The following is a 25,156-nucleotide window of genomic DNA, read 5'->3' as shown; positions in this document are numbered from 1 at the left end:
ATTTCATACCAAATAAGGAGGGGAATACAAGGAAACTTTCCACCTCATGGCTCCCTCCATAAGGGTAGCCTTATTGGTTTTCTCTCCGTCTCTTCTTGTTTTTCCATGTGACCGAACCCTTCTCATCCTCTTCTTCTTATTGGCCGAAAGTCTCCAAGAAGACAAGAGGCCGTACAGTAATCGATTCAATTGTTTAATAACTCTTAGGTTTTAATTGGATTTAACCGGTAAAGGTGGTTTAGATTTAATCGAAAACCGATTACTGTGCATTCCTTTTAAAACGGAATCACGCGATCCTTTCCGAACGAAATCGACCGATCCTCTCCCTTCTCCTTCCTTCTTCGCCCCGCCCAGCCGCCGCCGCCCTTCCCCTGCTGCTCCTCCCTTCTTCCGTTGCCAGCCGCCACGACTTCTCTGCCCTAGCCGCCGCGCCTCGCCTGCTCAGCGTCCCTGCCTCGAGCGCCGCTGCACAGCCGCTCCGCAGCACCTCACTTGCAACCGACGCCCAACAACAACGCTGCGGTACCGCCGCCCCTTCTGCCACCTTACTTGCCCTAACAGCCGCCGCCTCTCTTGCTCGAACCAGCACGGACGCCGCCGCACCCCTCGTGAAGACGCCGCTGCCACCAGTCTGCCGTCGCCGTCCCTTGCACAGGCTTCACCCTCCGCGCGTGTGAAGAGGAAGAAGAAGATTGGAATCCGGCTGAATTAGGAGTTGGATCCAATCAGAGGTAAGATCTTGGATCTATGTTAGTTTATTTCTCTCCTAGAATCTGATTTAGTCCTGTTTCAGCAATAGATTATAGGTTGCGTTTGGATTTTGGTGTTGTCTTGTTGGATCTGGCTCGGGGAAATGGAGATCAAATTTTTGTAAGTGAGAGTTAGGTTTTGATTGGAAATTGGGGCTTATCAGGTGTGAAGGATTGAACGGGTTGTGATCCTGTCTAATGGGTTCCAATGAATGTTAGTGAGTGGTTTAATTAAGCCGTAGGATATATTGGATACGTTAATCGTTGTTAGAATGGTTGGAGTTGGATTTGGATGATGTTACTGTTCTGTTGGGTTGAGGAATTGATTGAGGGTTAGAGCTTTGTTAGGCTAAATTTCTGTTAGGTTTTGTTTTGTTGGATTTAGGGTTAAATTAGTAAGTTCTGTAATTGAATTAGATTAAAGTTTAGTTAAACAATTAATTTAATAAGGTGGTTGAATTGTGGTTAAGTTGTTTAACCTTGGGATTAAGTTAAATTGGATTAGTTGATTAGATAGAGTTGAACTAATCTTAAAAACTAAACTAGGGTTTCTTGGTTATATCTTGATATCTAGAGGATGTCTTATGTTGCAGGATCTTGATTGGTACGGAGAGATTTCATCGTGACGATTCGTCAATCAGGTGGGTAATCCCTGTGTTTGGTCAACACAGGTTCATTTATTTCCCAGTGCATGTTGCTTTCTATTATTGTTGATTATATGCCTTATCGTGCTTCTGTTCCTTACTATCTGGATACTTTAGTTGTACTCATGGTTACATCATGCTTGACCCTGTATTCGTTGACCTTGGTTATTATTCTTAGATTCGATTCTATACTTGATCTGATATCATGATTATTACTGGTATAATTCTCTTCTTATGATAGCTCAGATTATTAGGACCTATATTCATGCTTATTGATTAGCCTAGTAGGTGTAAATGACTATGAAATGAACATCACATCATGACGCGAGACAACGATTGTAAATCCCAATGATGTGGGTCTATGTTGTCTATAGTTGGCCTTTAGTAGTATCTTGATATAGGTGGTTATGACCCTACTTCCATCATATTGATGGCGACTGTATGGCAGTGTACGCAGTCGATGGCTGTATGGCAGTGTACGCAGCCGAGTCGATGATCTGATCCCGGCACCGGTTAGGGGTGATACTCGGAGAGTATTAGAGGACAGATATCGGCCATAGGATATGGGATCACCGGACGCGGAGCACTGATCCCTCGATTTGGATCACCGGACTACTTTGTTGTAGGGCGCGGAGTACTGATCCCCCGATGCCGGCCATACCCAGTCTCAGATGCTTGCACGAGTGCTGTAGCGTGTGGGGCAGTTGCATCATGCATACGCATATCATGTGCATGTTATATATATGTATTGGACCATACAGATCCTGCATTTGATTGCTTATTTGTTTGATTCTTGATTGTTGCATTTTGTTTGACATGTCATTCATATGATGCATTACATGAGACTATTCTAGTGCTTACTACCTGCAGAGTTATTTATGATATCTTGCTGAACTTTGGTATGTATCCTTGTTATCTTTATTATCTCTTCATGCACTATTTGTTTCTATATTACCCACTGAGTTTTGTACTCACCTCTTTGGACCCTGGGATTTTTCTGTCTTCCCAGGTACCAGGTAGGAGCTTACAGATGATGCCAGGGATCTGCCATGCTTCCCATCTCACATCAGCAGAATCTAGTGGGTTTAATGTATTCATTTTATATAGTAGTTCGATATGGGTGTATTAGAAGTTGTTACATTCGATATGGTTGTAGATAGATTTGATACACTGATGCTTGTTAATTTTGGTTCGGATTTACGGGGTGTTTCGCTGCGTGGATTTCCTATGTACGGGATTGCATGTGTATGATTGGGTTTTCTCGAGGTGAGTTCATATAGCATGCATGTGTTAGTTGTTAGTTGCTATGGCCGTATAGGCCTTAGATTATTATTGGTTATGATATGTATGCTTGTGAGTATGATTGGACGTGTAGTCCATATGTCCGGCCGCATGTGGCCGAGTATATTCATGTTTGTATTCAGGGAATTGTCAGCGATACTGGAGAGGTGCTGTCGAAATTTTTCGGACGGCTATCTATCGGGTCGTGACAATGTAATGGTATCAGAGCGAGGTTTCGATTCTTTCGGGATTTGTCGTATTTTGTTGCATTTGGAGCATTTCGGATTTGTCGTCGTTTGATTTATCTGCGTATCGTATTTTCATGGTTTCGGGGTCTAATTTCTGTTGGATTTGTTATAAGATATGTCGTTGTATCTTAGGAATTAGCAATCGTATTTGTACCGGATTTTGGTTACTTGACCCAAGTTGTGAGATGGAAACGGCATGGCAAAGATCTCCAGGCAATTATCTGTAAGTATTTAGTGTATTCCTTTAGTTTGGAAAAAAAAAAATTATTATACTGATTGTATAGCAAGTACATGTTATTAATTTTGAAGCTTATAATAGTACCAATCCGTATAGATGTTATCATGATACAAAATATCAGTAAGTTCATCCGACGACATCAGCAGCATTTCAGAGTTAGCTACAGCCAGAACGGAGGCAGACCGTATTCCCATCAGATATCCAGTCGGCCAGTACGGAATTTAGACAAGACGCGACAATCAGAGTGGCGCAGCGGAAGTTTGGTGGGCCATAAACCACAGGTTTGGGAATTCAAGTTATAACAAGTTGGCACGATAGTAGATAGGTAGGAAATTTGGGGACCAAATTTTTATTAGTAGGGGAGAATGTAATATCCTAGAAATTTTAGGGTTTGAATTAACCAATTAAAGATCATGCCCTAGTTAGTTTGAATTTAAGTGGGTTGAAATCTAAATTAGGCAAACCATTTAGGTTAACTAGGGTGGACCTAGAATTTGGTTAAGATTATTTTAAATAAATGGGATGGGAAGATTCGTCTCGCGAAGACGAATCAAACGGAATTAGGTTAGGCTAAATCGGAGATTGTTTGGTTAGTGAGCCAAACGAACCAAGATTGAATCAAACCGAACCAAGTTGGTTTGGTTCGTACTGAAAGAGGTTTTAATAAAATAAACTAGACGGAAAGATTCGTCTTGGAAGGATGAATCCAACAAAACTTGTTTGGATCAAATCGGAGGTCGTTTGGTTAGTGAACCAAGCGAACCAAAATTGAATCGGGTCGCTACATTAACCGGTTCACTGACTTTAATAAATCTTAGGTTTTTATTTAGGTTTAGCCGATAAAAATTTGATTTAAGGGGATTAGTTTAGAATTTATCGGTTAAACCGGTTCAGATTACTATTCACTCCTCGTTATAAAAGGAAAATCGCCCGAAACCCTTCCTGCCGAAGCCTCCTTCCTTCTCCACCGTCTACCGCCGCCGCCCCTACCTCACCTTCTCCTCCTCTTTTCCCCAGCACCGACGCCGCCCCTCTGCCGCCTGCGACACCGGAAGCCGCCTCCCCTCTTCTTCCTCTGCCCACTGCCGTTGCTGTCCCTGTAAAGAAGCCGCCGCCGCCTGAGGCGACACGAAGCCACCCCTGCTCTCTCCCTCCTCCGCCGCCGGTGATTCTCTCTGCCCAACACCCTGCTGCCGCCCGCCGCGTGAAGACGCCACCGCAAGCCACCGCCGCCGCCCTTGCTGCCAGCGTGGAGAAAATCAAGCAGCCACCGTCGCCGTCACACAACAAGGAACGCAGCCGCCACGTGCCTTCACTATCCTCCCCCTCGAGCAGCTGCCGCGGGTAGCTAATGCGGTTGTTTTGCATGGGAATTTATTTATTTATATTTACATTATTCCCTTTATTAATTTGTGTCACTTACACCCATCAAAATTAATTATTTATTTATTTACCAAACCTCTTTATTATCGTCCTAAGTAGTATAGAGAGGTCCGGGTCGTCTCTCTCACGGACTCAATGACTGGATGTTATTCTAGACCTATGGTGCGGGGTTGTCATTATTAATTTTATTCACTCCTAACTATCTAATCATACAAAAGAATCTAATCATACATTACAAATACAAATCATACAAGCAATATTTTACATCACAATTATGAGTACAAAAGAATAAATTAACACTTCAACACTTATTCAAATAATTCCACATCACTTTATTCTATTTATCAAAATAAATGTCTATTACATGAATTATGTATATTAACACAATTTCACAATACAATATACAACATACATCATATACAAACAGATTAACATACAACATACAAATTTATACATTCATTATGTATACAACATATAACATACAAAATGGAATTCCATATGCAAACACATTAACATCTAGGTTACAATAGCTTACAACAATTTCCCATCTACAATTCTTTATTCACAATATTTATTCATATCTACATACAACCCAATACATGTTACACAACCGGTTCCCATCATTTTCAAACAACAAAGTCCAACATGTAGCATGCTTTTAATCCACAACTCAAGACAAATCCCATCCTTATACATCAAGCAACATTTCACAAGATCAAAGATATCAACACCTCATACAATATCATGCAACCGGTTCAACCTTTTCAACAAATTCCAATCATACATATAACATCCAATTAAAACAGCCCTATCCAATAAACATAGATGAAAAGATATCAACATTCAATATACCCGGAAGAACCACAATTCATAACTACACTGCATTCAAATTCCAATTCACGTTAACATTCCCTAACAACATACAACCGAAATATCTATTTGAAACATGCATGAACAGATCAACATCAACATCTAAAATCCAATTCAACATTGAGCCATTGATAACCTATCCTCTTCACTGTCAACCGAAACAACCAACAATAACCAATAATGATGGGGGTTTGATTAATCAACAGCTAACAAACTACAGAAGAACGCAAATGAAACTAAGTTAACTAGTGTTAGGGTTTAGGAAATTCCTCCCCTTCAACTCGGAACAGGCACCAACAGGACGGTGGAATGAAATGGAGGAAGAACGGGGAAGTGGATGGAAGGCGCCGAATCAACTCAGAACAGAGGAACCAACGTCGGTGAAGATGAAGGTGGAGGAGATGGATCTCGCCGCTGCGCTCACGGCTAGACACGAACGGAGAAGATGACAGCGTCGGAGCAGCAGACCTCTGTCCTTCTTCCCTGCTACAAATCGCCGCCAGAGAAGTTAGAAACAAGGAAATACACACCCTTACCTGGTCTTCTCCGGTGGTGGCGGAAGGTTGAAGGCGCGCGGAAATCCACTGCTACAAATCGCCGCCAGTGAATCAGCCGCTTCTCTGCTACAAATCGCCGCCAGAAACTCGGCCGCCGCACGCTCTTCTGTGGATGTGAAGGGATGGTTGTCGCCGGCCACCGTTCGAAGTTGATCGGGGAAGAAAGGGATGGCCACGACGGCGGAGCTCGCAGACGCCGTCGCGTGAAGAGAAGAGGAGGAGAAACCTAATCGCGCGAGCTCCCTTTACCCGTGAACCGGCGAAGCTTTTTTTTAAGCGAGCCACTGAACCGGTGCTGTGTGGAGTGAACCAGCGGAAATTTGGCTATTGAACCGGCTGAAAGTTGGACCGCTGATTTGGCTTGAACCGGCCGAAATCAATTTAAACCCATATGACAATGTGGGCCGACCTGATTAGGATTTTTAAGTGGGCTGGGCTAGGAAAATTCAAATGGCAGGGTTTAGAATGGAATTGAATTTGAATTGGAGTTGGGTTTAGCCTGAGCTTGACTTGAATTCGGAATTGAACCATCTTTTATTTGATTTTGAACCTGATTGAGCCACATATAAATCTGCTTTGAATTCAAACTCGAATCAGGATTAAATTCCTTCAAATTGATTTCCTACAAAATAAATTACAATCAATTAGTATTCATAAATTCTCATAAATTAATTAAAATCATAATAACCATCACAATTCATCCAAAATGAAGAAATAGCCCAAAATCCATATTTATGATATATCATACAGTCCAAACCGGTCCATTCTAGCCCTAATTTATCCGGTCAAAATGTCAGTTATCACCAATCACAAATTCTCTCATGCTATGAATCGTATTGCGGACATTCAGTATTCGAGTTTAAGATCCGATCAAACATATATGGAATGTACACTCAAATAGTGAATTGCTATTTATCTAATAAATAGTATAACCGTAAGGCGATTGCCTTAGGACACCTCTCAAATCTAACAACAGATTGGTAAACAGTTCTTTGAACTGTTAAGGTCTTAACTTCAGGTTTCCAATGAACCATTGGATTAAACTGACGCCTACAGTTCCACTTCGAAAACACGTCCTTACATACTCCACTCAGAAGAATTTAGTTAAGTTGTCAATCAGTCCTCCAGACTTGTTGGACTTTCCTGCTTAGCCGTGGTCCTCTACCCTCAATAATTTGCTACTAGTCCCCGGTCCTCTTAACCGTCTAGACTTTAACCAAGCCTCTAGTCCTCCTGACCCTATTCGCTTAGACTTTTACCACGTTTTTCGATCCTCTAACACTGTCTGGACTTGCACCTGGTACACTTGACCTGCTAAGTCTTCTGCCTGATCCTTCAGATCAGGACATGCCCTTGTCTAGCTTGCAACTAGGATTTTTATCTTGCCTAACCTCAACTAGGACTTTCTTGTGCGCCCTACACACTAGATCAACTTTGTTAGTTCACCCACATACTTAACTTGAACCTCGTACCATCATCAAAACTAAGATTCGATCATCTAGTACTTCTTGCCAACATTGTATATATTTCTAAAGTGATTCTTATTTGTGTTACTTTAAGTTAAATAGATTGAGAGGTCTTTTTTGATACTTCTACTCTTGATGAAATGATATAGGAATGTTGAAATAAAGTCATTAAAAGTTTGAATCATTTTTTAGGCTCAACATGTTGAACTACTTGTGAGTTGGACCAACTAAGATTGTTAAGAACATGTGACACCTCACCCCCATCAGGGTACTAGTACAAAAGCGCTACATTCTCGAACTAGAACAAGTGGTCTTTTAAATTGAAAGATCTACTATACTCTCCCACTTATGTAGACCAGAAGAAGATGGTTGATAATTCTTTGGCCAAGATCTCAAGTTAAAAAGCGTTCTCCTAATTGGAATAGTCCTCCTCATAGACTTTCAGGCCTATTGGAAGTCGTTTTTGGAATACTCACAGTCTCTCGCGCTAGTATGACCACCCTGAGTACTTTGGGTAGTAGACTCACAAAGTTGTTCAGTTAGTGACCTTGTTTCTCTACCTCAAGCTGCTGAAGGAGGGTTCAAGGCAGAACTCCTTTGGAGGACTTCTTCTACAATCGTCGTGATCATCTATGTTAATTGGGGCAAGTTAAGGGGCACTTTCATGGTCTCTAGATTGTCAAGTGGGGATTGATTGCACTGGCTGATAAGGGATTTAGCGGTCTCTCAGAGTGACTCTTCTTATGTTCATCATCTCAACGTCTTTACCGGAATTAATTGATTTCCTACCGATGATGCCAAAATGATATTGCTGGAAAATCATCGAGATGGATGCCGGCATAGGTGTTAGAAGGCTAAAGTGGAAGTGGGTGCTACTTGTGCTCATGAACAGACGTCAAAGGACATCCTGCGAAGCTCCTTTGTTGCTTTAGCGACTCGAGGGTGGTAGAAACAAAGAGAATTTAGAAAAAAAAATTGAGAAACATTCTGAACCTATTAGTAATAAATATATCTGAATATTTATAATAGGGAAAGGAGAACAGAATTGAAAAAGATCATGATCACGATAGATGGTAAAATAAGGGTTGTTTCATAGTTTTAGTTGCCCATTCACTTAAATGACCTGTTAATCATGGCAACTTTCGTTAATAATCATTCAATTATATTGTTATGAATCATCAACTCCACTCAGCCATTATGGGCCATTAACTCTGAGAATAATGGTCGAGGGCTATATCCGCATGCGGCCAATGAATGCACAGGTTGTAAGGGCTATCTTAGAAAAACGATTTTGGAGGGGAGAACTCGGGGAGTTTGAAGTGAAGAACTCAGGAAGTTTATAATGAAGAATCTGAGAACTCGAGGACTCGGAGGGGAGAACACGGAAGTTTAGAATGAAAAGTTCACGGAGTTAAGAATGGAGAACTCAGCTTCGACCAAAGAAGTCGGAGACTCCAAAGCATTCAGGAATTCGGCCCAATCACTATAGGTCTCTGATGCGGGGAGTCAAGGAAGGTGGCATGCGTGGTCTCCTCTGGAGGCTTTGCCAGGTCAAGATCTAAGCCACGGCGGCACAACCTCTCGTCTCGGCGGGAGAGGCCCCCATCTCGGCAAACCCCCTCGTCTCGGCAGGTGAGGCCCCCATCTCGGCAAACCCTCTCATCTCGACGGAAGAGGCCCCCATCTCGGCAAACCCCCTCGTCTCTGCGGGAGAGGTCCCCATCTCGGCAAACCCACTCGTCTCGGCAGGAGAGGTTGTAGGGTCTAAAGAATGTCCACATCTCCACAATGGCATGATATTGTCCACTTTGGGCCTAAGCCCTCATGGTTTTGTTCTTGGGCTCTCCCCAAAAGGCCTCATGCCAATGGAGATACTTTCCATCCTTTTAAACCCATGATCTTTCCCTTGTGTTTTAGATGTGGGACTATGTTTGCACCCTTGCAACCCAACAATCCCCCCCCCTCAAACAAAGGACCACTGGAAGCTACCCTACCATTTCTCATGGTCCGACTGCCATTTCTCATGGTCTGGCTGCCATGTCCTCATGGTCTGGCTACCATGTCCCTCATGGTCCAGCTGCCATGTCCCTCATGGTCCGAGCCTCCACTACTTCCTTTGTTTTTCCCGAGGGTCCCCACATGGTTAGATCTGGATCATGGTTCATCCGGCGGTTAGTCCGGTGAAGAGCGGTCTCGCTCTGATACCAATTGTAGGGTCTAAAGAATGTCCACATCTCCACAATGGCATGATATTGTCCACTTTGGGCCTAAGCCCTCATGATTTTGTTCTTGGGCTCTCCCCAAAAGGCCTCATGCCAATGGAGATACTTTCCATCCTTTTAAACCCATGATCTTTCCCATGTGTTTTAGATGTGGGACTATGTTTGCACCCTTGCAACCCAACAGAGGCCCCCATCTCGACAAACCCTCTCGTCTCGGCGGGAGAGGCCCCCATCTCGGCAAACCCTCTCGTCTCGGTAGGAGAGGTCCCCATCTCATCAAACCCTCTTGTCTCGATCGAAAAGATTCCTAGCTCGGTGAGGCCTCCCGTCTCGGCAAGGGAAAGGGTTCATCTAACTCCTCAGTGCCCAGCGTCAACGTCTAGGGGCCTCCCCTTCAGAGAGTTTCGTTCTGTCTTCGTCACGTTCACCTATGAACTCAGCCACTCCACCTCTATTCGGGTAGGCCTTAACCCTAACCCTGATCTTCTAACATCAACCACCGTCGCCATCGCCGGAAAGGGAAGGAGCCAGTGTGTCGCCCAGACGCAATTGCTTTCGGCACCAGTCCTCGTCGCTCCGCCGCATTAATGGCGCCTCCTATCGCATTAATGGCGCTCTCCGTCCCTATACATGGCTTCCTCCTCTAACCTCGTGGTTTGCACGCATTACCATAAAGTAGATATGGGAAATCATGCTCAGCTTCCCCTACGAGTTCCCCCTACACATATAGCTTAGAATAGAGGGGACAAAGGGAAGGTTCTTCTGGTGATAGCGTGTGTACCCGAAGCACACAATAGCCACCTTCCCGTACGGAGTCCAAAGGTTGGTTATAAAAGGAGTAACTCGTGACCATGCAGGAGGTCAGTATCGAAAAAATTCTCTCTCGCTTTTATTCTTACTACTTCACACTCTTCGTGCGGAATCCTAACTTGAGCGTCGGAGTGGCTTACTGATGCAGTGTTTTTGTATGGGAATTTATTTATTTACATTTCCCTTATTTAATGTCACTAACACCCATCAAAATTGTTTATTTATTTACCAAACCCCTAACTATCGCTAAAGTAGTAAAGAGAGGTCCGGGTCGTCTTTCTTGGACTCAATGATGTAAGTAGTTCTAGACAGTCGGTTCAGGGGTTTTATTACACCTTATTCCTTAATAACAACTCACAACTCCAATTATTTGCAAAAGAATCCTATGATACAATAACAAATAATAAATAGTACACACTCACAATTACAAAATGCACACAAATCAAAGAATTAATACAACAACAACAACTATATATCTAACATTATTAACATGATTAGTAACATTATTAACATTATTAACATGAATTAATATACAAAATTAATTCTAACGTACAATACTATGCCACACACAACAACTATATACATCGAATAATATCCATGCAACCAAACAACATAACACAATTTAATACAATATCATTACGAATGCATCAATCAATACAACACAACTTCAAAGAATAACATATTACCCATTCATCCATAATGTACAACAAACATACAACCTAACTCCATACCACATGTATTATACAACAGGAACCTACATTTACATACACCATTCCATAATGCTACTTAGTTACACTAATAATCATACAACTTTACATTAAGTTATCCACAAATAATACACTAAATAATCAACACCATATACATTTAGTTTACAACTTATGCTACAACATACTCAAACATATTCACAATACATTCCACAACAACACTAATTCAATTCACCCTAAATGAATCATTTCCATTCAATTCATGGCACAAGTTCAAGCTTGAATTTATCATTTATTCATAACTGGATCCATACAATTCCTCCAACTCAAATCATCTAACCTCACAATGCAACAACAACATACAACCGGAAGCTTTATTCCTACCATTTCAATACACATCCTAACATATCATGAAATACAACCATTCAGAACAAACCTAAAGAACCAATTCATCAATATTCATCCACAAAACCAAAATTTAGGGTTCTGATCCCTAATACCACATGGCAAGAACAGCATGAAGGAAAACAACAAACAAACAAGTATGGGGGTTTTGATTCTTGAACAGTAAAACAGGACAGAACAGAAGTAACGAAGGAATCAGGAGCATCATGAAATGGAAGTGGTTCTTCCCAATCCACAAGGAAGGCATCCAAGATCCATTCGGTCAAGTCACACCCACACATGAGGCGAATCGCGCTGGAGCTATCACCCACAGCGGACAAACGGAAGGAACCGAAGAATACAAAACTCAGGATCCGGCTTCTGCCCTAACTCCAAGCTGCAAATCACAGACCAAGAATTAGATAGCAAGAAAAAAGAACCCCTTACCTTGCTTCTTCTTCGATGGATGAAGATGATCAGAGCCGCCAAAGTATCCTTTGTCTAGCTCCGGTGAATGAAGAGGAGTAAGGATCTGCCGGAGCAAATCACCCACGGCAGAGGATCTCGCTTCTCGATGTACTGCCGGCCTCCTAAGCTCTGGAGCAAATCACCCACAGAGCCAAGACACCGGAGGGGGAAAGGGGCTGAACACCGGAGCTAATCACCCAAGGTGGAGTCCCTCGCGGTAGATGCAGATGATCGTCGACTGTCGTGAACGCCGGCCGCCTTGATGCTGATCGGGAAGGGAGAAGATCCGTCGCGACGGAGCTCGGCGAGAAGAAAATCGCCGCGGCGGAGAGAACGTCAAAGAAAACCTTAAGGAAACCGAGCTGCCTCGCGCGACGCCGTCCTGCGGTCTTTTGTTCCAACCAATGTGACTTGATCAGCCGGACCATACTTGATTAGGATTCAAGCTAAATCTGGATTTGATCAGCCGGCCCAGTGAACCAAGCCCAAGTTTGACCCGATTCAAGCCACATTGAACTGATTTAACTGAATTTTGACCTGAATTGATCCCGATTCGAGCCCAAATTGAATCTAACTGAACCCTTTGAACCGAATTAACCATGCTTGCACCGGATTGAGCCAAATTGACTCTAATTTAAATCAGACTCGAACCAGGATTTAATTTCCTCCAAATTGAGCTTATTTGTAGCTTCATCCTAATTTCCTGCACAATTCAAATTTAGGCAATTAATACTTGTAATTCACTCAATTAATGCAAAAAATATAGAATGAAGCCAACAATTCATTAAAGATAATCAATAAGTGCAAAGCCCAAATTATGACATAAAATATGATCGAAATAATCCAAAATGATCCCTAATTAACCCTGTCAAATAGCAACTCATCAAATCCCCCACACTTATTCTTTCACGTCTCGTGAAAATAAACCTAACCAAACAAAATTTTCACCCTAGCAATGATCCATCAAATTAGAAGTTCACAACAATAAGCTAAATAGAAGTACCAAATCTTAGAGATACAAGCAATCCAGAATGCACTTCATACATGGATCAACAACTCAGAAATTTCAATATACTCTGAATAAGTTAAAAACGATGACCATAACCTCACAGAAGAATAATAGAATGGCTCATCCTCATAATCAAGTGACAAGTGGAGTGCTCTCAAGCTACTCATAGATCGTGCCTTACCATAGGCTTGCTCTTCTTCTCATCTCCACCACTATATATACACAAAATTGCATAATCATGAAGGCTTATTAGAGTTTCAAAGGAAACATGCTAAGAGGAATGAAACATCAACAATAATGTGCAATGAAAGATGGAAACAATGCAAGGAAGAAAGTAAGTGGAAGAATTGAAAACATATAACATGTATCGTAGATGAGTATAGTAAGCATTGCCCAAGAGAACTTATCATCCAAGCTAGCATGGGGAAAAGCTAATAGCAAGAACCTATCATTCCATATTCTCCTAACTCAACCCATCTCTAATGAAGCTCATAATAGGAGAATCTAAAAAAAAACTTGCTACTAACCATCTACCACTTACAAACTTTTATTGCCCTCTCAACTAAACAACATCCAAAAAACAAGTCAATGCATTTTTTTTCTTACTATTACAATGAAACAAAACTTTTAAACAATCAAACTTTGTTTTTTTTTTTATGAAACAAATTTTTTTTTCTCATTTTTTTCAACTTTTTTTCCTTTTTTTTCTTTCTTTTATTTTTCATTTATTTCTTTTTCTTTTCTTTTCTTTTCTTTTCTTTTTTTTTTCAACAGAATGTTTTTTTTACTAAGGAGGGAAATTTATTTAATTTTTTTTCACTAAAAGAAAAGATAAAAGATCTCAACGACCACAATCAACAACTAAATCCTACTAGGTGGTCTTGGCAAAGGAAGTGCAAGTCCAAACTAGGGTGGTCTTGGCAAGGAAAAGTCCAAGGGTGGTCTTGGCAAGGAAAAGTCCAAGGGTGGTCTTGGCAAGGAAAAGTCCAAGGGTGGTCTTGGCAAAGACTTGACATGACAAAGCTGATGGAAGCATCTCAGGCTAGTGCAGGGAGGCATGAGGCTGTGGGAGGTGTTTGAAGGCCGAGGTCTAGGTCAAGAGAAGCTGAAATGGGATTTTTCAGCTTCACCAGTCGACTGGCCCTGCCAGCAGTCGACTGCTCATAAATCAGACGCACACAGAAAGATCAGTCGAGCCAGAGGAAGACAGGAGTCGACTGGGCAGTCGACTGGTGTTATGGTGAGTCGACTGTTGCAGTCGACTGGTCTTGGACAGTCGACTGCTATTTGAACGTTGCAGAAAATTGGCAAGCATTTAATGCGCTTTAATGCGAGATTTTGTTGCCGATTGAAGGCATCAGTCGACTGGCCCTGCCAGCAGTCGACTGATGTTGCAGAGATTATAAAAGAAGCCTGCACGAGAACAACTCAATCTTTTTGCTATTCTTTCATTCTTTTGTGCTTCTTCTGAGAACTTGTTTGTTCTCCATTCTCTGCTTTCTTCCTCTCCTCCTAAACAATATTTCATATCATATTTGAGGAGATCTAAAGAGTTGTAAAGGTTTCTCCGCCTTCGAGGTTTTCGAGAAGGAGAAGATTCATAGTGCATCGGGTGTGTGCGTGCGTGTGGATCCTTGGATTAGTCACCTCTGCGGAGGTGGAGACCAAGTAAACAAACCGGGTTAGCGTTGATCTCTTTCTTTCTCTTTTATATTTTTGCTTCCGCTAATCTCTGTGCAGAGAAAGATCAAGAAAAATCGAGAAACGCTATTCACCCCCCCTCTAGCTATTCAACCGATCCTAACAAGTGGTATCAGAGCCGGTTCCGTTTCGGAGGATCTAACAATCAACCGGAGCAACTAATGGGAAAACTGGTTTAGTATTGTAGATGGGTTCGAGATACCCAAAGACATCGAAGGAAAAGTCATCCTTACAAAAGATTGGACAAAAGACATGTGCAAGAAGGCACAAGCCAACGCCAAAGCTACAACGACCTTGCAATGCGGCCTATCAAAAGAGCAGTTGAGCAAAGTCGGACCTTTTAATTCGGCAAAAGAATTATGGGAGAAATTGATAGAACTAAATGAAGGATCTACTGAATCGAGACGAGCCAAGAAGGATCTTCTTGTGAGTCAACTACAATCCTTCGCGATGAGATCAAATGAAAATGTAAGTCAAATGCATGGGAGATTCAAGGAAATTGTAAATGGACTCCATGTAATCGGAGAAAAGATCGATAACCGCGATCTTGTAAGGTATGTGCTACAAGCCTTTCCCCGAACTACTTTATGGGCATCTATGGTGGATGCATATAAAGTATCAAGGGATCTATCTGTGGTTAAGCTTGATGAATTATTTTGTGAATTTCAACTACACGAACAAGCTAATATGGGCACGCAGGAGAAAGGTATTGCTTTGATTGTAGATAAAGAGAAGAAGAAGAAGAAGAAGGAAAAGGAGGAACCATCAGAATCTGAGGAAGAGTCTTCAGACAGTGATGAAGAACTAACTTCAAAAGAAATGGCGCATTACGTGAAGAAGATGATGGGGAAAACTAAAAGATTCACTAAGAGAAACTTCAAGAAGACATTCACACCATACCAAGGTAATGGTCAAAGTTCAGGTTTTGGTACTGACGTCATTTGTTATGAATGCAACAGAAAGGGACACATCAGGCCAAACTGTCCAAACCTGAAAAAGGACAATGAGTCAAAAGACAAGAGGAAAAAGGACAAAAGTAAGAAGAAGGAGGTGATGGTGGCTCAAGCCAAATGGGACGATTCAAGTAGTGAATCATCATCCGATGATGAAGAAGCGTGCCACATCACAAGACACATGGCGCTCATGGCACGAAGAGGAGAATCAGATACTTCAAGCAATGACGAATCATCATCATCAAGCGAAGATGAATCCTCCTCTAGCGAGGATGAGGTATTAGATAGTCATAAACAAAAATTGCTTTTTCGTACCATGAATTATCTTAAGCATGCATTAGAAAAATCGAAATCTAGGGTCAAGGCATTAAAAGGAGAACTTAGAAGGACTCAAACAATTGCATGTGACCATGGCGACCTAGATGAAGAAAATACAAAATTAAGGGAAGAAAATGAAAAACTAAAGACATGCTTAGAGAAATTTACTTTAGGATCACAAAAGCTAGACCTAATCTTGAACAGTCAAAGGGCAGTGTACAACAAGGCTGGGTTAGGATATAGACCTAAGGAAGTTTCATATATTTCACTTGTAGGAAGGCAATCCAACAAATAAATTCACCAAAATTAAATACATGAAAAAGGGAAATGTATCTTTTGGAAATAATGAAACATTAAAAATCATAGGAAAAGGAACTATTAAAATATCACCCACTATAACCATACATAGAGTCTTATTAGTTAAAGGCATGAGTTTTAATTTACTTAGTGTAAGTCAACTTTGTGATTCAGGTTATCAAATTGATTTTCATGCTAATAAATGTTTGATTAGGAAGATAGGAATGAACAACATCATTTTAGAAGGACATAGGAGACAAAACCTATATTATGTGAATTTGGCATTTGCTACTAACTCTTCTATTGAGTGTCTTGTGTCACAAGAAGAAACAGGATGGCTATGGCATAAAAGACTTGGACACGTCAACATGAAGACGATAGCAAAAGTGGCAAATAAGGAGCTAGTGAAGGGTCTACCCAAAATCAAATACATCAAGGACAAATTGTGTGATGCATGCCAAGAGGGTAAGCAATCTAAAACATCACACAAAGGTAAAAATCTAACTAGTACTACATTACCTTTAGAGCTATTGCATCTAGATTTATTTGATTGTCATAGTACACCTTCTTTGAATGGTAGTAAATATTGCTTGGTAATTGTAGATGACTATTCTAGATTTACTTGGGTGTTTTTCATGAAACATAAGGATGATACCCTAGAGATATTCATTGGGTTTAGTAAAAGGGTAGAAAATGAAAGGAAACTCAAAATCAACCGGATTAGGAGTGATCACGGTGGAGAGTTTGAAAATTCAAGCTTCTCCAAATTTTGTTTAGAAAATGGTTACAAACATGAATTTTCATGTGCTAGGACTCCTCAACAAAATGGAGTTGTTGAGAGGAAAAATAGAGCCCTACAAGAAGCCGCTAGAACAATGTTAAATGCCTACTCCTTACCCACCTACTTATGGGCAGAAGCGGTTAATACCGCTTGCTACATTCAAAATAGAGTATTAATTCACAGATTTTTAGGAAAAACATCCTTTGAATTATGGAGTGGGAAAATACCAAAAGTGAACTACTTTAGGGTATTTGGGTGTAAGGCTTACATCCTAAACACTAAGGATGAACTAAGAAAATTTGAACCTAAGGCGGATGAAGGAATCCTTGTAGGATACTCATCGACGAGTAGAGGATATAGAATCTACAACAAAAGGACTCAAATTATAGAAGAATCTTCAAATGTTGAATTTGATGAAACTAACAATACCTACCCTAGGAAATCCCAAATTGATGAGGATATACATGCTAAAACCAAAGAAATAACAAAAGAACTTGAAAATCTAGAACTTGAAAGCAATGATCTAGGGGGAGGTAGAGGAGACTCAGACGATGAACTAAAATGCAATAATAACACATGTGATGAATCTACTAGGCCTAGAAACCTTAGGCACCATCAAGATCATCCCATTGACCAAGTGGTGGGAGATATAGAACAAGGTGTTAGGACAAGATCACACTTTAGAAACGAATCAAACCAAATTGCATTAATATCACAATTTGAACCCAAAACAATTGATGAAGCTTTAAGTGATAATGATTGGATAATAGCAATGCAAGAAGAATTAAACCAATTTGAAAGAAGCAATGTGTGGGACTTAGTTCCAAGACCAAATGATAAAACAATTGTCACAACAAAATGGGTGTTTAGAAACAAACTAGATGAACAAGGAAATGTAACAAGAAATAAAGCAAGACTTGTAGCTAGAGGTTTCACTCAAGTGGAAGGACTAGATTATGATGAGACCTATGCACCCGTGGCTAGATTAGAGTCAATTAGAATTCTTTTAGGATATGCCGCTTACATGGGATTTAAATTACATCAAATGGATGTAAAATCGGCTTTCCTAAATGGGTATATAAAGGAGGAAGTATATGTAGAACAACCTCCTGGTTTTGAGAGTAATGATTACCCAAATCATGTGTGTAAACTTAGAAAAGCCTTATATGGTTTAAAGCAAGCTCCAAGAGCTTGGTATGAAAGGTTGTCCACCTTTCTAATTTCTAAAGGCTTTAGAAGAGGAACCATTGATCCTACCTTATTTATTAAGTCAAAGGAGAGTGATATTTTTGTTGCCCAAGTTTATGTGGATGATATTATCTTTGGGTCAACAAATGATGAGTTCCTAAATGAGTTTATCAAGAATATGGAGATGGAGTTTGAGATGAGCTTAGTTGGAGAGCTCACTTTCTTTTTAGGCTTACAAGTAAAACAAACAAATGAAGGAACACACGTTTATCAAACTAAATATGCTAAAGAAATGATTAAGAAGTTTGGAATGGAAAATGCTAAAAACATTTCAACCCCTATAGGAACAAATGCAAAACTAGATAAGGATGAAGAAGGGAAGGAAGTAGATTCCAAAACCTATAGGAGTATGATTGGTAGTCTTTTATACTTAACCGCTAGTAGACCCGATATATTATTTGCGGTTGGGATGTGTGCTAGGTACCAATCATGTGCTAAAGAGTCACATCTTGCAATAGTAAAGAGAATTTTAAGATATATCAAAGGAACATTAAATGTTGGTTTATGGTACCCAAGAAATCAAAACTTTGACTTGATAGGGTACACCGACTCTGATTATGCAGGATGTAAGTTAGATAGAAAAAGTACTAGTGGTGGATGCCAATTCCTTGGATCCTCCTTAGTAAGTTGGAGTAGTAGAAAGCAACCATGTGTAGCTTTATCTACTACCGAAGCCGAGTATGTAGCTCTAGGAGGATGTGTAGCTCAATTACTATGGATGATGCACACACTTAAGGATTATGAGCTAAACTATACCAATGTAAAAATCCTTTGTGACAACATGAGCACAATTAATTTAACCAAAAATCCAGTTCATCATTCTAGAACTAAACATATAGAAGTGAAACATCACTTTATAAGAGATCATGTAGCAAAAGGAGACATAGAGTTAAGCTACATAGAATCAAAATCAAACCTTGCGGATATTTTCACTAAACCACTACCCGAAAATGAATTCACAACTTTAAGAAGGGGTTTAGGAATGTGTTTTGTTGAATGAGTGTTTATAGCATTGTATGAACCATTACAAGAACAATTACATCTCACAAAACATTAAGGTTGACTTTGATTGTGTTTTGGCTTGCTTGAACTCTATGTGAGATGCTAGGATGATACTCATGCTTTACTTGTACTCATGGCACATTGTTATGGCATGAAGAGTATCAAAACATTAATAATAGATCAATTATGAGGATAGCAAATATTCAATTCATGGATATCTTGCTCATTAGTCATAATTGAATATTTAAAATGATTGAAAAACAAATAACAAATGCTATCACAATGCTAGACAGTAACAAAACCAGTGGAATTAAAACAATGCATGATATTGATACTCAACATTGCTCAAATAAGACTATTCTTGGAGTTTGTGTCAATCTACAAAACTATGATAAATTTTCATGGGAAATAATTTTTCTCTGTTAGATATCAGTGAAAGAAATGTTCTCGCAAAATTTCAGATTTTTCTGAATTTTGTGGAATTTCTGGTGAATTACTGAAATCCGACTGAAATGTCTGAAAAGAACATTATCAGAATATCAGTCGACTGCTGACTTCCATCAGTCGACTGATCAGTCGACTCATCAACTCAATTCACTCGACTGAACTCTCTGTGAGTTTTGAAATTTAAGGGCAGTCGACTGATAGACCATCAGTCGACTGATATCAGGCGACTGAACTCTCCCAAACACTCGACTGAACTTTCTGAGAGGTTCGAAATATGAAAAATTTTATGGAGTTATGATTAAGGGGGAGCATATGATTTAAAAAGGTGTTTGAAAGAGGATAATGATATTTAGGGGGAGCCTTGGGGTTAATTCCTAAATTAACATAATCAAACACATTTTAAAATCCCTCAGCAATTTAAGGATAATATCCAAATCAGGAAATCTCTATTCATTAGGAAAGTTGATACAAAATATTGATTTTAATCAATCACTTTTGAATTTTGTATCAAACTACCATATTTGAGACCAAATAATTTTCAAAATATTTTTCTCAAATAAGGTTAATCATAAGTATTGTACGTGTGAAATTTCACGAATTTTTGAATATCGTACAATTACTTATGCATTTCTAAAGTTCGTTTCTGATAACTGAAATTCAGTTTATCAGTCGACTGTGTCAGACTGCAGTCGACTGCTGAGTCGACTGATATACTAGAAGTCGACTGATACTACTGTTTTCAGCCTATTTTGAGAATTTAACTTGTTTTTCCCTCCGAAACAATTGTTGGTGCAACATTAAAGGGGGATAAACATTTTTAAGGAATATTTAACCCTACTTTGTCTATGTAATCACTTTTTGATCTTTGACAAAAAGGGGGAGAAATATGAATGTTTAAGTTAGAGAGAAAAATAAAGTTTTTCATGCCTATTCATATTTGATCATGCTATTCATGCTATTCATGTTAATACTCTCTGTTAATACTCTGATATCATGTGATTTATGCTTTACTTATCATGTTTTAATCACATGCTATGCTTTACATGATTTAAAGACCTAACTTAAACAAAGTTTTGCCAAACATCAAAAAGGGGGAGATTGTTGGTGCAATAGTTGCCCCAAGTGCATTGAGTTTCAATGTTTGGCTAAACTATGTTTGAAGTTAGGCAATTCTTGTTGATCTAACATGTGTGATGCAAGTTTGCAGGAAAGTCCAAGCGTAGTCTTGGCAAAGGAAAAGTCCAAGGTAGTCTTGGCAAAGGAAAAGTCCAAGGGTGGTCTTGGCAAAGGAAAAGTCCAAGGGTGGTCTTGGCAAAGGAAAAGTCCAAGGGTGGTCTTGGCAAAGGAAAAGTCCAAGGGTGGTCTTGGCAAGGAAAGTCCAAGGGTGGTCTTGGCAAGGAAAAGTGGGTGGTCTTGGCAAGGGTGGTCTTGGCAAGGAAAGTCCAAGGGTGGTCTTGGCAAAGACTTGACATGACAAAGCTGATGGAAGCATCTCAGGCTAGTGCAGGGAGGCATGAGGCTGTGGGAGGTGTTTGAAGGCCGAGGTCTAGGTCAAGAGAAGCTGAAATGGGATTTTTCAGCTTCACCAGTCGACTGGCCCTGCCAGCAGTCGACTGCTCATAAATCAGACGCACACAGAAAGATCAGTCGAGCCAGAGGAAGACAGGAGTCGACTGGTCAGTCGACTGGTGTTATGGTGAGTCGACTGTTTCCAGTCGACTGGTCTTGGACAGTCGACTGCTATTTGAACGTTGCAGAAAATTGGCAAGCATTTAATGCGCTTTAATGCGAGATTTTGTTGCCGATTGAAGGCATCAGTCGACTGGCCCTGCCAGCAGTCGACTGATGTTGCAGAGATTATAAAAGAAGCCTGCACGAGAACAACTCAATCTTTTTGCTATTCTTTCATTCTTTTGTGCTTCTTCTGAGAACTTGTTTGTTCTCCATTCTCTGCTTTCTTCCTCTCCTCCTAAACAATATTTCATATCATATTTGAGGAGATCTAAAGAGTTGTAAAGGTTTCTCCGCCTTCGAGGTTTTCGAGAAGGAGAAGATTCATAGTGCATCGGGTGTGTGCGTGCGTGTGGATCCTTGGATTAGTCACCTCTGCGGAGGTGGAGACCAAGTAAACAAACCGGGTTAGCGTTGATCTCTTTCTTTCTCTTTTATATTTTTGCTTCCGCTAATCTCTGTGCAGAGAAAGAACAAGAAAAATCGAGAAACGCTATTCACCCCCCCTCTAGCTATTCAACCGATCCTAACATGTAACGCCCGCCCTTACGTGGGCCCTTGACGGACGCTACAGTTTCTTACTTTCATTCATTTCATTCAACTACTATCATATATAAAACTAAACTAAACTAAACATGCAGCGGAAACTATTAAAATTTAAAACAGTTTCATATATGATAGCAGTGCAATAAAACAGTGAAATACAATCTAATGACAATAAATGATAATAAACTAACCTAGGTCACATGCAATTCTAGGTTATAAGTTCTACATTTGATAATTAAATTTCTAACAGGATAATTAAATCATTCTTTAACATGCAACTAGAAAATGGTTTGCATGGCCAAGGCTTAATCACGTCACCACCACACACATCTTCACTGCCCTGTCCTGCTGCCTCCCATTTGCTCAGTACCTGCTAACTGGATCTGCAAGATAAGGAAAGTATCTATAAGCATAAAGCTTAGTAAGTTCCTTTCCTACTCACAAAATCCATTCGTTACATAAATCATACATTCAACATACACATCATATCCATTCTTTCCTAAACATGCATAATCAATCATTGACATCTTCACATCGTATACATGAAACATAGCAATCATTTTGTCCTTTTTGAAAAATATTATCTTAATAGATAAACATAATCATCATCATCATTCAGGATCCCTAGCTGGGTACCAAAGCGCGCTCCCTAATAGTCACTGGGGTAGCGAGCCGCCAGCCTAAAAGGGTTTTTACCAGGCCCAACACCTTGGAATTGGTCACCTGTGGTCTCACTAGGCCCAAAACCTTAGTATTGGTCACCTGGATTTCTTTAACGACAACCTTGGAAGTCGGGTACCAGCCATACATTAAAGTAAAATAATGATATACATGCTTCCTTTTCATTTTCATCATGAATGTTCCTTTCATTTCATTATCATAACATAATGAACATTCATACATCTTTCTTATTTCATTTCATATAGCATGCTATATCATATCATAATTCTATTTCATATCCTTGCATGAGGTAAGACATATCCTTACGGTTAACATCATTTTCCTTTTCCTTTCACGTGAATGTTCCTTAACCTTTTACTTTCATACATAGGGAACATTCAAGTCATACATATTCATTTCATACGTCATAAGATATTACCCGACATCTTATGCTTAACAACAATTGTCATACGTCTAACATGACCCTAAGGTTGTTAACCGTGATACTTACTTGGTCCCTTAGCCCTTAACCTTTCTTTAAGTTGGTCAAGGAACTTGTTGGTTAGGTTTAGAACTTAACCTAAGCTTAACCTTTTTCCTACATTTTTAAGTTCATATTTTGTCCAATTTGATTTGTAGGACATCTTAGTCATCAAGGCTTAAGTGGCTCATCAAAGGATAAGCGAAACAGGTCAAATGTGCTTGTCCAGAGCCTGACACGCCCAGGCCGTGCTAAGCAGCACGGCCGTGTCATTTGGCCATTCAGCGTTGAAGCTGAGTGCCGTCCAGAGGCTGACACGGCCAGACCGTGCCAAACGGCACGGCCGTGTCGGTTCCTGCGGAAATCCACAGGAACCCTAGCCGTTTCGCCGCTTCGCGTTGAAGTTTCGGGTGGTCCAGAGGCTGACACGGCCAGGGTGTGTCAATTGACACGGCCATGTCGTTTTCTGTGGAAGTTCACAGGACTTCGAAAATCGCTCAACCGGGCGATTTTTGGCTCTCCACCCCACATGTGATCATACCGAAACAAGTCTCCTTGAACTACAACTTACCGTAACTCCTAACCAACCATTTAAACATGAAAAACCGAGTATTATCATCACAGATTTCAGGATTTAACAGTTATATTCATGGTTTCAAAGCAACTGCTAATCATATGCATCTACTGGGACATAACTCCGGTTATAAACTCTAAAATGAATTATAAACGTGCATCAAAACCCTTAACACGAAATACAACCTAAGTTCTAACATTTTGGTTCATGAAAACCAGCATACATGATTGCATTCGTAACTAATATCTTGCAGGTGAGGGGAACTTACCTTGCTTTTGCAGTTTCTAACGGTTCTATACCAATCGACAAGGCCTCTCCTTTCTTCTTTCCTTGCAACGGGGATCTTCGGCACCTTCGGACAGGGTAGAGCAGATCGGCGGCCAAAGGAGAAGAGGACAGAGACGAAGGAAAAACTATTCTGTGCGAGGGGGTGGGTTTATAAACAGATGGGATGGAAGTTACGTTCCCGTAACCCCACTAACCCCATGTTCCCAACCCATCACTTATCCTTCATTTGATTTAATGAAATCTAAATGAACCCTTAGGTTTAACAAGCGTTTTCCTTATCTCCTTTAACAAGATTTCATTGCTATCTCATATGGTTAATCATGGCTTGCTTCATATTGGAGGTCTAAGGGTCAATCCTTGGCACCTCCACATTTCTTTTTCTTTTTCTCTTTCTTTTCATAGCCAAGCCTTTAACCCATCAATATACATTCTTAAAACATAATTATTCATTTTTTTTTATCATAATCAATTTATCATTTATGCATAAATATCCAGGAATTATCGTAGGGGAAATTGCGGGTGTTACAACGCCACCAATGGTGGTGAATGGAGACAAGGAGAAAGGGTTGGGCGGCAAGGATGAGAAGAGAAGAAAGGAGAGAAAACTTAACCCTTAGGTTTTCTAATTCCGTTAGAAAACTCTTCTATAGAGATATATTTATAGATTTTTAACGGATTTGATTTGCAAACCAAAACCTGTATCTGTTAGCTCAAAACTCAAACTAATAGCCTTAAGTTTGGTTCAAGACCAAATGTTGGTTTAAAAATAAATCATCTTTTAATTAAAATCAAATCAATTTGGTTTATAATTAAATCAAAGAGGATCCACTTTGTCTTCAAAATGCGTGACCTATTTGCGCTTCCGTTCTGATAAAATATCTTTCATATTTTTCCTTCGTCTGGTCCAATCACACTCAATCTTTTTCGATTTGAGAATCTAATTTTCAAATTCATTTTATGTCTCTTGGATAATCTCGTAGTGCGTGTGACCTTATAGATTTCAATTTATGTTGGTCGTCCATAATTAATTATTAATTATGGATTGATCATGACTAATACCTAGTAGTACATCATAATCCCCAATTATTAAAAAATT

At 40.1% G+C, this 25,156-nt stretch overlaps 1 long non-coding RNA gene across 1 annotated transcript; it reads left to right on the top strand.

Moving 5' to 3' along the window:
• The first annotated feature begins 358 nt into the window (after nucleotides 1-358).
• Nucleotides 359-2,463, top strand: LOC141813332 (uncharacterized). The gene is made up of 3 exons (XR_012600394.1): nucleotides 359-731; nucleotides 1,343-1,390; nucleotides 2,403-2,463. It is a non-coding gene; the product is annotated as an uncharacterized LOC141813332 (long non-coding RNA).
• Nucleotides 2,464-25,156: the final 22,693 nt, after the last annotated feature.

This window comes from Curcuma longa, chromosome 1 (assembly GCF_044706935.1).
Source record: "Curcuma longa cultivar G26 ecotype Majalengka, Jawa Barat chromosome 1, ITB_CL_G26_1.1, whole genome shotgun sequence".
In the NCBI taxonomy this organism is placed as follows: domain Eukaryota; kingdom Viridiplantae; phylum Streptophyta; class Magnoliopsida; order Zingiberales; family Zingiberaceae; genus Curcuma; species Curcuma longa.
This window is presented reverse-complemented; position numbering and strand designations above follow the sequence as displayed.